The sequence below is a fragment of the Antechinus flavipes genome, chromosome 4, assembly GCF_016432865.1.
Source record: "Antechinus flavipes isolate AdamAnt ecotype Samford, QLD, Australia chromosome 4, AdamAnt_v2, whole genome shotgun sequence".
In the NCBI taxonomy this organism is placed as follows: domain Eukaryota; kingdom Metazoa; phylum Chordata; class Mammalia; order Dasyuromorphia; family Dasyuridae; genus Antechinus; species Antechinus flavipes.
In genome coordinates, this window is record NC_067401.1 from 284,027,117 (window position 1) to 284,040,391 (window position 13,275).

Genomic DNA, 13,275 nt, shown 5'->3' on the forward strand with positions numbered 1-13,275 from the left:
TACAAGTATGGCCTCACACATTTTATGCTTACTAACTGTGTGACTCTGGACAAGTCACTTAACCTCCCCCAGAAAACTAAGGACTTGGTAATTTAGACTTTAATAAAATATACATGCACATATGTGTGTGTGTGTGTGCACAGAGATCTACATGTCTTTATCTTGGACTCATAGTAATTCTGTGAATGGCTTTGTTGACCTAAAGGAATATGCTTGCTGGAACCAAATCTCTAGGATTCAGTGGTTGCCATGGTACCTGGTGTTGTGAGAGTGACATAAGGACCAAATGTCAAACTAGTATCCCCGCTTTCCTTTCTCCATTTTTGCAGTTGGATGCTATTGAAATTGACAAAATCTCACCCATTTGAACAATGGGTCTAATGAGAGCCTGGTAGATGCAGGTTCGATTGGAACTCTGGGATTCAGGACAAAAAAGGTGCCATTAGAAATGGAAATAGTGTGTTTGTAAAGACTCATATAAATCCTGAACTGTGAAGGTCAGTGAAGAAATAACTCTTATTGCCTTTCTGCCCTTTAACAAAGAAGTGGTGGACTATTGGGGCAGAATGAGGTATACAGTGCCAGACAAGTCCAATATGATGATTTATTTTACTTTTTATTGCAAGGGAAAATTCTGAAGGAATATAGACTGGTGGGAATACTCACTGGAAAGTGATTTTTTAATGAAAAATATATGAGGATCATTTTAAAAAGAATTAATACTCTCTGGTTAGTTATTCACATCAAAAAGACAGGAAAGACAGGAGAATGTGCTGAATTAAACAACTCAATACTCCCCATATATTCTAGGTCAAAATAACAATAGTTTCTATTTACATGGCACATTATGTTTTGTACAGATCTTTATATATTTTCTCACTCAGTCTTCAGTTTTATTTGTTTCATTTTGTGTTTTTTTTTTATTTCAACCATATGTGGCAGTCCTGGTGAGGAATTCCCTCTACCAATACAGGTTGTCTCCCACTTCACAATTGATAGTCTCAGAGAGTTTCCTAGGGCTACTAAGAAGTTGTGTTCTACTTGCTCGGGGTTCTACAACCAGCAAATAAGATTTGAAACCTGGGTGATCTTGAACTATCCCTACACATCCCTCTGTTTTTATAGATGAAGATCTAGAGAGGTAGAAAGGTCTGGCCCATAGTTATAGAATAGTTAGTTATATCCATACCAAAGGGACAATTTCAAGATATCCACATGATACTCTGATCTAAGAAAACTGGCAAAAAAAAAAAAAGCACATGTCAACCAGCTATTGACAGGACTAGCAATGGCCTTTGTGGGTCCATTCAGAACTAGAATTTCAGAGCAGTTTCCTAAGAGCCTAGGATGACTAAAGCAACCCACAATTTTGTGTATTTTTTCCAATAGAAGCCAAAATCTAAGTTGATTTTATTTCTTTTTTTTCTGTATGGATCTCTACTGGACCTCTGAGGTGCTCACAATACAGTTCAGTATCTCTTCTACAACTTACTACCACAGGGAGTTGTATAGGACTCTGGGAAATCCAATCACTTGCCCCAAATCACCCAGCCAATATGTGTCAAAGGTAGCACTTGAACTCAGATCAAACTTTGAAGCCAGTCCTTATCCATTATAATACATCATTCAGTTAAAATACCAAGGTTTTAGTACTAATGGATGCGGCTCTGGTCATAAAGCCCTTCATATCATCTTTGTGACTGAATTACCAGGTCTCAGAGTCATTTCTAACTATTTAAACTATTAAAGCTTAAAACAGCAGTTTGGGGACTTTGGGGACACCTTGTATATTCAGGTTTTTGAATTCAGATGGAAGATAAAACTTTAGGAACAGAGGGAACCAGAAAGTTGGTAACTGCAAACTTTTTTTAACCATTGCTTTCCAAGGGAGCTAGTCCTTGTCAATATGGTTGGGACATGAAAATGTTGCTGGTTTAATCTGAAACTATCCAAACAAAATATTGAATTTCTTCTCTCCTACTTCCCTCCACCTTTACCATTTCCACCATATTCTGACCAAAACCCAGTAGTTTGCATATTTCAAGAAAACCAAGCAAATAGACCTGGATATCTCTGGGGATTAAATTCAGAATTATGAGGAACATGGATTCATGAGAACCCTTCATTGTTACTGAGCTGGTTTAACTTGTCTCATCATCAGCTTCTTGGTGAGGGTGGGGTTAGCATGGAAAATGCTTAATGAGTACAGAATGTGGACTCTGATGCAAATGGAGCTCCATGAGGAGGAAAGGAAAGACAAATGTGCTCAGCCATGCCCATGAGAGAGACATTTAGAGACTATAAGCTGCTAAGAACTGGGAACCATGTTGGACTCAGAAGAATAGTCACCAACCCAGTGATAAAAGAAAAAAAGGAACCAATGGGAAGGTGCCAAGTGTAGATGCGTAGCCTTACATAGCACAGACCAGTGTGACTAGGCTGTCTACAGACCTGTATCCCAGAAGCAGACCTAGATATTCTGGGTTCCTTGGAGCCCAGCTGTCTTGATCAACTTTGGAAGGCTTTGAGATCCTGGCCCCAGACCTGCAAGAACTGGCCCCAAAGGAAGCAAAAGTGGATTCGAAAATGGATAGATACGAAATCCAAGGCGTATCGAAGGTGAAGAAACTAACTAGGATAGTAAGAATATAATTTGATTTGTTGAGGGAGATAAGAGTGGGCAAGAGAAAAAAAGATGAAAAAATTCAATGAAAGAAATAAAAGGAAAGGGAAGAACAAAGGAGGAAAGATAGAGCAGAAGAGTAAAGGGCCAAATGAAAACAAACCTATTAGACAGACTCGGGGGTGGCCAGGTAGATATGAGCCCTGAAATCCAATGGAGTGGAATAAATAAGGGACATAAAGTATGATCTGTGAAAAGGAAAATTGTAAATGAATTTTGAGTTTAAAATAAGATAAGGGAAAGGAATGAGAAGCAAAAAGGATGAGAACTAATAAATGAAAAGTGTAAAGATTGGGAAAGATCATCAGTATAGGCAGAGAAAGGAGAAGAAACTGAAGACTAGAGAAAATGAAGGATAGAAAGGACTGGTAATTGAAGGTGTAAGAGAAGAAATTAGAAGGAAAAAGAAAGTAACTAGAGTGAAATTGATAATGAAAGAAGAAATGAGAGATGGAGAAAAAAGTCTGAAAATAAGTATAAGTGATAGAGAGGTGAAATGTATGGCTAGATATAAATAAATAAGAGAGAAGAGAAAAAGAAAGAAAGGGGGAGGGAAAAGGAGAAAAACAAGAATTTATTAAACACCTACTGTATGTCAAGAACCATGTTAAATACTTTACAAATATTATCTTGTTTGATCCTCACAACAACCTTGGGAGGTAGGTACTGTTATTATTCCCATTTTTCAGTTGAGGAAACTGAGATGTATAGAGTGATTTGTCCAAGATCAAAGGACTACTAAGTATTTAAGACCAAGGTAAAAATAGGTCTTCCTTACTCCAGACCCAGGTAGATAAGCATATAGGTAGATACAAGATAAAAGATAAGTAGAGAGATATAAGTAAATAGAGATAGAAAGAGACAACACAGAGAGATTGATGAGGAGAAATAGAAAGAGACAGAGAGACAGAAAGGAGAGAAATAAGTTAATATATGGATAGAGACAGCAGCAGATAGATATATAGAAAAAGAGAAAGACAGACTGATAAGTTTGGGTTTTTGTTGTTTTTTTTTTTTTACTAGGAGAAAAAGACCATTTTTGCCTTAATTGCTATGTAGTCTTAACTATTGAATGATGTGAATTGCCACAGTATAGTGGCAGTCCAAACTCCTCATTTTACAGATGAGCAACTGAGGCCCTGGGAGGTTAAATCATTTACTTAAGTTATCAATTTAATTTAATCAAATTACATGCACAGGCAGTATCAAAGATGAAACTTAAATCTATCTGCTTTTCTGAATTGGTCTTTGGGATCCAACTGTAATAAGGCTGGAGCAGTAACTTGGATCACTGACAGAATAGTTTACTAGCCAGAAATTAGTCATGTGGTATGTATGACAGATAGTATATGGGTGGCAAGTGGGTCCCTGACGGTTGACTCAGTATCAGGAAGGGGAGTTTCCTCCAATGTTTTGTTGAGAAGTCTGTTCTTAGTTATATAAAAGCCTCAGGATGACTCCTAGGGTACTATGCCAATTTTCTTCTTTTACAGGAATACCAAGCCACTGCATCTGCTTAATTTTGCCAATCTGGATGTCCTGTGTCTAAGCGGTCCTGAAGCACTTGCCAGAAGGAACCATTCTTCTCCAGTTTTATACTTTCTTACAAGGGTCTGAAGTAGCCACAGGGTTATACTGCCACCACAAAGGACACACTGGGAAGAAGTTATATGAGGAACGTTGACACAATTACAGTGAATGAAGGCACCAGACTTAGCAAGTGCCAGTGAAATACTTTGTTCAATTACTGAGCTAATCTAAATATGTCTTGAGAAATTGGGGTCGATGTAGTTTTAGGTATAGCCAATCTGAGACTATATGTGGTATTATGTCCATCAAAGAGGGTGTCTGTCTCTACTAGTAGAGCAGGCCCTTGTGGATGTATCTAAGACCACTTCCATATTTGTGAAAATTTGATTCCAAAAATCCTAAAATTTTGTTCTGGCTATGTAGGGCTGGGTAAGTTTATAAGACTTTCCTTAGCAGTTCTATAAGACTAATAAAAAAGGCAATCATATAATGGGAGGACCTAGATTATAAAATCCAAATTGAGAATCTCCTATTTCTCAAGCTTTTTTTGGAGAGACCAGTGTCCAGTCCTTACTTAGGGGACCCATAGAAAGGTGATCCATTCCCTCTACAATTCCTGCATTATTATAACCAGACAACTACTGGGTCAGATGAAATTATAACATATGCTATAGCTTAAGCTTTGTTATTCCCACTCAATTATACCAAGATTTATATCATGGAGAAGCTGAAAGATAAGAATGTAGTTTGGGTCAAATGGAATGGGACTGACTGGATCACATGGGAGCCCTGCTGGTGCCAGCAGAAGGACAAGGGTTGGTTCTGCTCCCATTGGGATTCCAAACCATTCTTGAAGCTCCAGATAGCCAACCAAGAACCTCTGCCAGACTGTTACTTAATTCATGAACAAAGGGAGGCCTTTATTTCTTGGATCATCATTTCATTATTGATTGTGCTTGTGGTGCTATGCTGTTTGTTCATCAAAAAGTATCGTCAGAGGAAGATGGGATTACGGTGCAGATTGGACCTCTGAACCATTCTTTTTAAAAATGGAGGTTAGATGGCAGAAACTGAGTGAGACTGTTTAGCTCTGGATTTAATCTGCTTTAGTACTGTTATTAAATGGAGCTTTGATTGGATGGTTGAAAGAAATATTTGATGGGTTGAATGTTGTAGTGGAAAAGGGAATTTTGAGGAGGGGCAGGTCTGGACAAAAAGGAAAGAAAGAGACTAACCTGCCCAGTAACCATAGCAACATCTCTAAGGGTGAAGTGGACAAGTACCCTCAGCACTTTGTTGATTACAGCAGTCAATCACCAGCTCAAATCAGTAATGACAGAAATGTAGCCACTGGGGACTTAGGGATTTATGGATCTTTGTATAGCAAAGCCAGACAAACTCTTGTCTTTGAAGTATCTCCTGAGATTAGGTTAGAGGTAGAACCTGAGGCAGGGGAACAAACCTATCTCCAAATGTGTGTGCCCAAAATAGGGGATATTGACAAATAAATCTTTACTCTGGAATCCTGTTTTCAACCCAAGGGAACTGCCCAACTCCAGAGGGAATGGCTTTAAGGAGGGAGGGAAAGTTGATCTAAACAAAGCAAAGCAAAGCAAAATAAAACTACATAACAACCATAAAAATAACAACTCTAGACTACTTCTTTAAATTTGCCTTTTGCTAAGTCATTTTTGTCATCCTAAAAAGTCAGAAATGTTCCTTGTTTCAAGGAAACCAGCCCAGATTACACAAAGGCATCATTGTGTAATCAATATTTTTGAAGGGCTAGATTTGAAGCTAGAGAATACAGATTCAAATTTTGATCACTACTTCCTACGTGTGTGAGACCCTGTGCATGGCACAATCTCTCCATATCTCCTGTTTTCTAATCTGTAAAAGAAGGCAGTTAAACTAGATAACATCTAAGCCCTTTCAGCTCTACATTTAGGTTTTGAAGCAGTATAGGTATCAATTCCAAAACACACAAGAAACTTGTTGGCGCTTTGCTTTTCTGGAAATAAAACTAAATTTCTCTCTCCATTGCCTGCCTACCTGTATACACCTATCTACCCCCAGCCTCAGGCAGGAGAGTTTCCTCTTAACTGTGGTGAAACAGAACTGCCTTTTGCAAGACAAGATTTCCTTGATTTGAACAGGAACAACTTTCTCTCAAACTGGTTTTTTGCAGAGTTCAGCAGAGGTTAAACAGCCTGAAAAGGCCATATTTCCTGGTATCTTCTAACTGGCTTTCAAGATAATTAACCGAGATGAAAGCCTTCCCCTTAAACAGTAACTACATTCCTGGAGAGAAGGCAGTGGGAAAGAATGAGAGCTGAGGATCCATCCCAGATACCTTGTTGACACTGAGCAGCTCCTTTGGCACAGGCTGCCACTACCTGTGTGATCCAGTGATGAGCGTTTGATACAGGTGACAGCTGTGAGACTCTAGGGAGTATATTTTGCTTCTTGCCTGGAGGTTTTACTTGAGCACTTAACACATTATTACCTACTACTCCCTCTCTGCTTCACTCTTTCCCTTTGTTGAAAGAAAAAATGACTCTCCCCATTGCACAGAGGGGAAAAATAATACCTGCCTTGAGACAATAACAAAATATTCATGAAAATAAAATGAGCACTCTGTCCTCGGCAGGAGTCCCAGCTTGGCATTAATATGGTACAGGTAGTTGGTTTCTACATGGTGATAATTAGAGGTCATTTTTACTTTATAGTCACTCGAAAGTCTTATTTTCTTACAAATGCATAAATTATGCAGACAAGTCTACATATGGAAGGCAGCCTTGTATAATAGAAGGCTAGCCTTGAAGTCAAGAAGTCCTGGATCACAAATCCGATTTTTAGTTGTGTGAGCACAAGCAAGTTACTTAATTTCTCAGAGCTTCGGGTAATTTTTAAAAATATTATTTTTTATCATTTAAAAAATTAAATTTCATTTTATTTTCAAATTTTCATTCTCTCCCATCATCTACCACATCTCCCACTGAGAAAGTAAGACAAAGAAAATCCCTAAAGGAAATTTGTATATTCAAGCAAAACCAATTCCCATATTGGTCACATCCAAAGAAATGTCTCAATTTGTAGTGAGTCTATCATCTCTCTATGGGTAGCATGCTTCTTTAGTCTTCTGGAATTGTGGTTGGTCATGATGCTGATTAGAATTACTAAATTTTCAAAGTTGTCTTTAGGATATTGTATGTTCTCAATTCATTCTGCATCAGTTCAGTCTTCTTACATTTCTCTAAAACTATACCCTCCAACACTTTTTGTAGCACAATATACAGTATTCTATCATATTTACATATGATAATTTGTTCAACTATTCTCCCAGTTGATAAATACCTCTGCAGTTTCCAAAAGGTATTGACATAAATGTTGAGTCCTTTTCTTTTTTTTTTTTCTTTTTTTCTTTGTTGGATCCTCTTCAATGGATACTTTTTTAAAAATTGAGGTTTAAAAATAATAGTGGTATTGCTAGATCAGAGTATGCACAATTCAATAGCTTTTGGTGCTATTCTATTATTCTAGTAGTTCTAAACTACTTTCCAGAATAACTAGACCTATTATCAGCTCTACCGACAGTATGTTAAAGTGTCAGTTTTCTCACAATCCCTCCATCATTTGTCATTTTCCTTTTTTGTCAAATTTACCAATTTGATGAATTTGAATTGAAACTGTTTTAATTTGCATTTAATCATTAGTGATTCAAATAAAGTCAGATCTAATTAACTGGAAAAGTATTGTGCCCATGAATAGGACAAGCTAATATAATAAAAATGACAATAGTACCTAAATTAATCTACTTATTCAGTTCCATACCAATCAAACTCCCAAGAAATTATTTTACAGATCTAGAAAAATAGTAACAAAGTTCATCTGGAAGAACAAAAGGTCAAGAATTTCAAGGGAATTAATGAAAAATGCAAATGAAGGTGGTCTAGCTATGCTAGATCTAAACCTATATTGTAAAGCAGCGGTCATCAAAACCATTTGATACTAGCTTAGAAATAGAGTAGTTGATCAGTAGAATAGGTTAGGTTCACAGGACAAAATAGTCAATGACAATAGTAATCTAATATTTCATATACCCAAAGACCCCAGCTTTGGGGATAAGAACTCATTATTTGACAAAAACTGCAGGGAAAATTGGAAACTAGTATGGCAGAAACTAGCCATTGACTCACACTTAACACCCTCTACCAAAATAAGGTCGAACTGGATTCATGATTTAGACATAAAGAGTGATATTATAAGCAAACTAGAAGAACAAAGAACAAAAGAAACTATACTATTAGGTATAGTTTACTTCTTAGATCTGTGGAAAAGGAAGGAATTTGTGGCCAAAGAATAACTAGAAATCATTATTAAACAAAAACAAATAATTTTATTATATTAAATTTAAATGTATTTGTACAAACAAAACTAATTCAGACAAGATTAAAAAGGAAGCAATAAAGTGGGAAAACATTTTTACATTCAAAGGTTCTGATAAAGGCCTCATTTCTACAATAATTGACTCAAATTCATAAGAATTCCTTCTATTCTCCGATTGATAAATGATCAAAGGATATGAATAGACAATTTTCAGATAAAGAAAATAAAACCATTTCTAGTCATATGAAAAGGTGCTTTAAATCACTACTGATCAGAGAAATGAAAATTAAGACAATGCTGAAATACCACTACACACCTCTCAGATTGGCTAAGATGACAGGAAAAAATAATGACGAATGTTAGAGGGGATGTGGGAAAAGTGGAACACTGATACATTGTTGGTGGAGTTGTGAACTGATCCAACCCTTCTAGAGAGCAATTTGGAACTGTGCCCAAAAGGCTATCAAAATATGCACATCCTTTGATCCAGCAGTGTCTCTAGGGCTTAAACCCTAAAGAGATCTTGAGGGAAAGGGTCCTGTATGTGCAAAAATGTTTGTGGCAGCCCTTTTTGTAGTGGCAAGAAATTGGAAACAGAGTGGATGCCCATCAGTTGGAGATTGACTGAATAAGTCATGCTTTATGAATGTTATAAAATTTTATTGTTCTATGAGAAATGATCAGCAAAATGATTTCAGAGAGGCCTGGAAAGACTTGCATGAACTGATGCTGAGTGAAATTAGCAGAAGTAGGAGATCTTTGTACGCAGCAATAACAAGATTATATGATGATCAACTCTGATGGATGTGGCTCTTTTCAACAATGAAATGATTCAGACCAGTTCCAATGATCTTGTGATGAAGAAAGCCATCTATATCCAGAAAGAGGACTATGGGAACTGAGTGTGGATCACAACATAGCATTTTTATTATTGTTTGCTTACATTCCATTTTCTTTCTCATTTTTTCTTTTTGATTTGATTTTCCTTGTGCTATAAGATAATTGTATAAATATGTGTGCATATATTGGATTTAATATATAGTTTTACCATGTTTAACATATATTGGATTACTTGCTATCTAGGGGAGAGGGTGCAAAGAAAGGGGGGAAATTTGGAACACAAGATTTTTCAAGGATTAATGTTGAAAATGTATCCATGCACATCTTTTGAAAATTAAAAATCTTTAATAAAAAATTATTAGTGATTTAGACCATTTTTATATGGTTATTGATACTTGGATTTCTTCTTCAGAAAACTTCTATTTCTGTCCTTTGCTATAATTGGAGAATGGCTCTTATTCTTCTACATATAAATTAATTCTACATATATATCACAGAAATAAGACTTTGATCAGAGAATTTGCTGCAAAATTTGCTTGTTTATTTTTGCCATTACTTGCTTCATATTTTAGCTGAGTTAGTTTGGTTTATACAAAAACTTTTAAATGTTATGTAATCAAAATCATCCATTTTACCTCTCTATCTCTTTTTTTGATCAAACTATTATATGCTATGTATTGTATTAACTAAAGACTTTACAAATTTTTTTTAAACTGTTAGCCTAATCTGTTTCAATGATCAAACTCTATTTTTTACCCAGTACTAACATGTTTTGCTGATTACTGTTTTGTAGTATAGTTCAAAATCTGGTAGTTTTAAAGTTTCCTTCCATTCCATTTTTTCCCATTAATTCTTTTGATACTCTTGATCTCTTGATCAAGTTTAATTTTAGCATTATTTTTTCTAGCTCTATAAAATAATCCTTTGATAGTTTGATTAGTGTAATATTAAATAAGCAAATTAATTTAAGTAGTTATTGTCTTTTTTTACTATATTGGCATGGCTTCTCCATAAATAATTAGTATTTCATCAATTATTTAGATCTGTCTTTATTGGGGTAAAGATTATTTTGTAATTGTGTTATATAATTTCAATATGTGTCAGCAGATAGACTCACAATTATTTCTACTTTTTGTAGTAATTTTAAATAGAAATTATTTGTCTATATCTTCCTGTTGGATTTTGTTGATAACATACAGAAATGCTGGTTATTTATATGTGATTACTTTACATCCTGCAATATTGTAGAATTTGTTAATTGTTTCAGTTAGTTTTTAATTGATTCTCTAAGTTTTTCTCTAAAAAAAATTATATCCTCTGCAAAAAAGAGATCATTTTATTTCCTCATAGTTACACTTATTTCTTCAAAGTCTTTTTCTTATCTTATTGCTAGTACTATACTAAATAGTAGTGGTGATAATGAATACCTTTGTTTTATTCTGCATCCTGTTAAAGGGACCATTATCTTATTTCCAAAACAAATGATGCTGGCTCTTGGTTTTAAATAAAAATATTTAACATATTAAGGAAAGCTGTTTATTCCTACTGTTTTTAACAGAAACAGTTGTATGTTGTGAAATGTTTGTTTTGCTTGATGAATCCCTTTCTTCTATCTTTCCTCTTATTACTCTTTTCCTTCTTCCTTTCCCCTCCCATTTTCCTATGAAGTGAATTGTATATCTGTACTCAAAAGTGTATGCATATGAATGTATTCTTCTTTCCTTTGACCAATTCATATAAGAGTGTGTTTAAAGCGATACCCATTCCCTTCACAGGCTCCCCTCTTTGTTTATATACACTTTTAATTAGACACCCTAGTTATTTTAGATAATTTCCCCCCATCATTCCTCTCTTATTCTCTCAAAATTTATTAATCTTCCCCTCTCTTTCCAGTCTTCTTCAACATTACATGTAACTTTAGTCTTTACATTATGGTGGGATGAATGCTAAACACTTTTTGGAGGAATGTCAGGGCTAAATTTTTGTTCACTTAGATCCTTCAGCTACTTACTGAAGATGTTGAGTATTATGTTATTCCAGCATCTCAGGGACAGCTCAGGCTGGAGACCTATGAGCTTTCAGTGCTCCCAAAGTGATGAGAATCAGAACAAAGTTTGACTATTGGCCCTCTGGTATGACCTTTGCAAATTCCTGGGTTTGGGTCTGAGCAACATTTCTGTAAGAATTGTTCATGATTAGAAGTTCCAAGACACTGGAAAAGGGCACAGTCACTATCACTCTACAAATTTAGATTCCCTTTTAACCTGGGATTCCTGCTCAGGTTATTCCCCAAAGACTTTAGAATGGGTTAGAGGGTAGAAATAAGACTCCACTTTTCTCCTAGGATAAGAGACACCCAGAGTTTTACTCCTGAACTTTTTCCTAATTTGGTACACAGCTTAGAATCTTCCATCTCTTCTTAACTCAGGGCATCCTGAATCTGTGATCTGGGAAGTGAAAGCGTCAGTTCTTGAATCTTTCTGTGATCTACTGATCTATGACCTCTTCTTGTTCTTGGGCACAAACTGAATATTCTGCACAGCATGTCCCTGGTCAGACCTTATTTCCAGTATGCATAAAATTCTATTTTTCTCTATGCCTACTTGGATTGAAGGGGAAAATGACTTCTTGTGATTGCTTGGATTTCCTGATATGGACTTGACCTGGTTCTTCTGGATCTTGACTTCTGGATCTTAGTAAAGTGGTTGCTTTAGAGAATCTAACCTATACTTCTTCCTGCTACTCTGCTGTACCCTGCCCCTTCCGCAGCCCCAGCAGCTTTCTAGGATTAGAAATTTTTTATTCAACTTCCTGACTTCCCATGCCTCAATGTCCTTTGTTGGATTTTTATCCCCATTACTTTTTCCATCTTTAGGTGTCCCTGAAGATTCCTCCTGGGTCCTTTTCCCTTTTCTCTCTATACCCTTTCTCTCAGTGATCTCATTAGTTTAATTATCAACCTTTTGCAGATCAGCTCTACTTTCTCTACTGAGCTGAAGTACTACATCTTCATCTACCTTTTAGACATATGGAATTAAATATTCTATAAACATTTCAAGCTCAAAATATCCAAAACAAAACTTAACTTCATGCCCATTCTCCAAACCCAGCCCTTTCCCTTATGATTTTCAATAGCACCATCCTTCAAATTAACCAGGTTCACTATCTCAGAGTCATCCTCAACTCCTCAGTCTCACTCAAGTCAGATCCGCAGTTTTCAAATCTTGTTGTTTTTTCCCACAAACGTCTCCCAAATAATTCTTCTCTCATAGTCATCACCTTAGCTCAGGTCTTTATCAACTTATCTCTCTCTTGGATCATTGAAATAATCACCTTTTTTAATTGCTATTTTTATTTATTTTTAATAACATTTTATCTTTCTGAATACATGCAAAGATAATTTTCAACATTCACCTTTGCAAAAACTTGTGTTCCAAACTTTTGTCTCTCTCCCCACCCCTGCCCAAAACAGCAAGCAGTCCGATATAGGTTAAACAGGTGCAATTCTTCTAAACATATTTCCATATTTATCATGCTGCACAAGAAAAATTGGCTTAAAAGGGAAAAAAACACAAGAAAGAAAAAAAATTAGCAAACAAATAAGCAATAACAACAAAAAGTGAAAACACTATGCTTTGATCCACATTCAGTCTCCATAGTTCTCTAGCTGAATGAAGATGGCACTTTCCATCACAAGTTTATTGAAATGCATAATCTTCTAATTGATCTCCTCTCTACTTCAAATTTCTTCTTCTCCCCATTCCAGCCTCCACACAGACACCAAATTGATTTTCTTAAGTATTCTAAACATATCACCCCTTCTCTACTCCTTC

The 13,275-nt window shown here is 35.8% G+C and overlaps 1 long non-coding RNA gene across 1 annotated transcript; it reads left to right on the plus strand.

Moving 5' to 3' along the window:
* The first annotated feature begins 1,755 nt into the window (after positions 1-1,755).
* LOC127562050 (uncharacterized) lies at positions 1,756-10,973 on the plus strand. Its single transcript, XR_007953596.1, has 2 exons — positions 1,756-3,342; positions 4,177-10,973. It is a non-coding gene; the product is annotated as an uncharacterized LOC127562050 (long non-coding RNA).
* Positions 10,974-13,275: the final 2,302 nt, after the last annotated feature.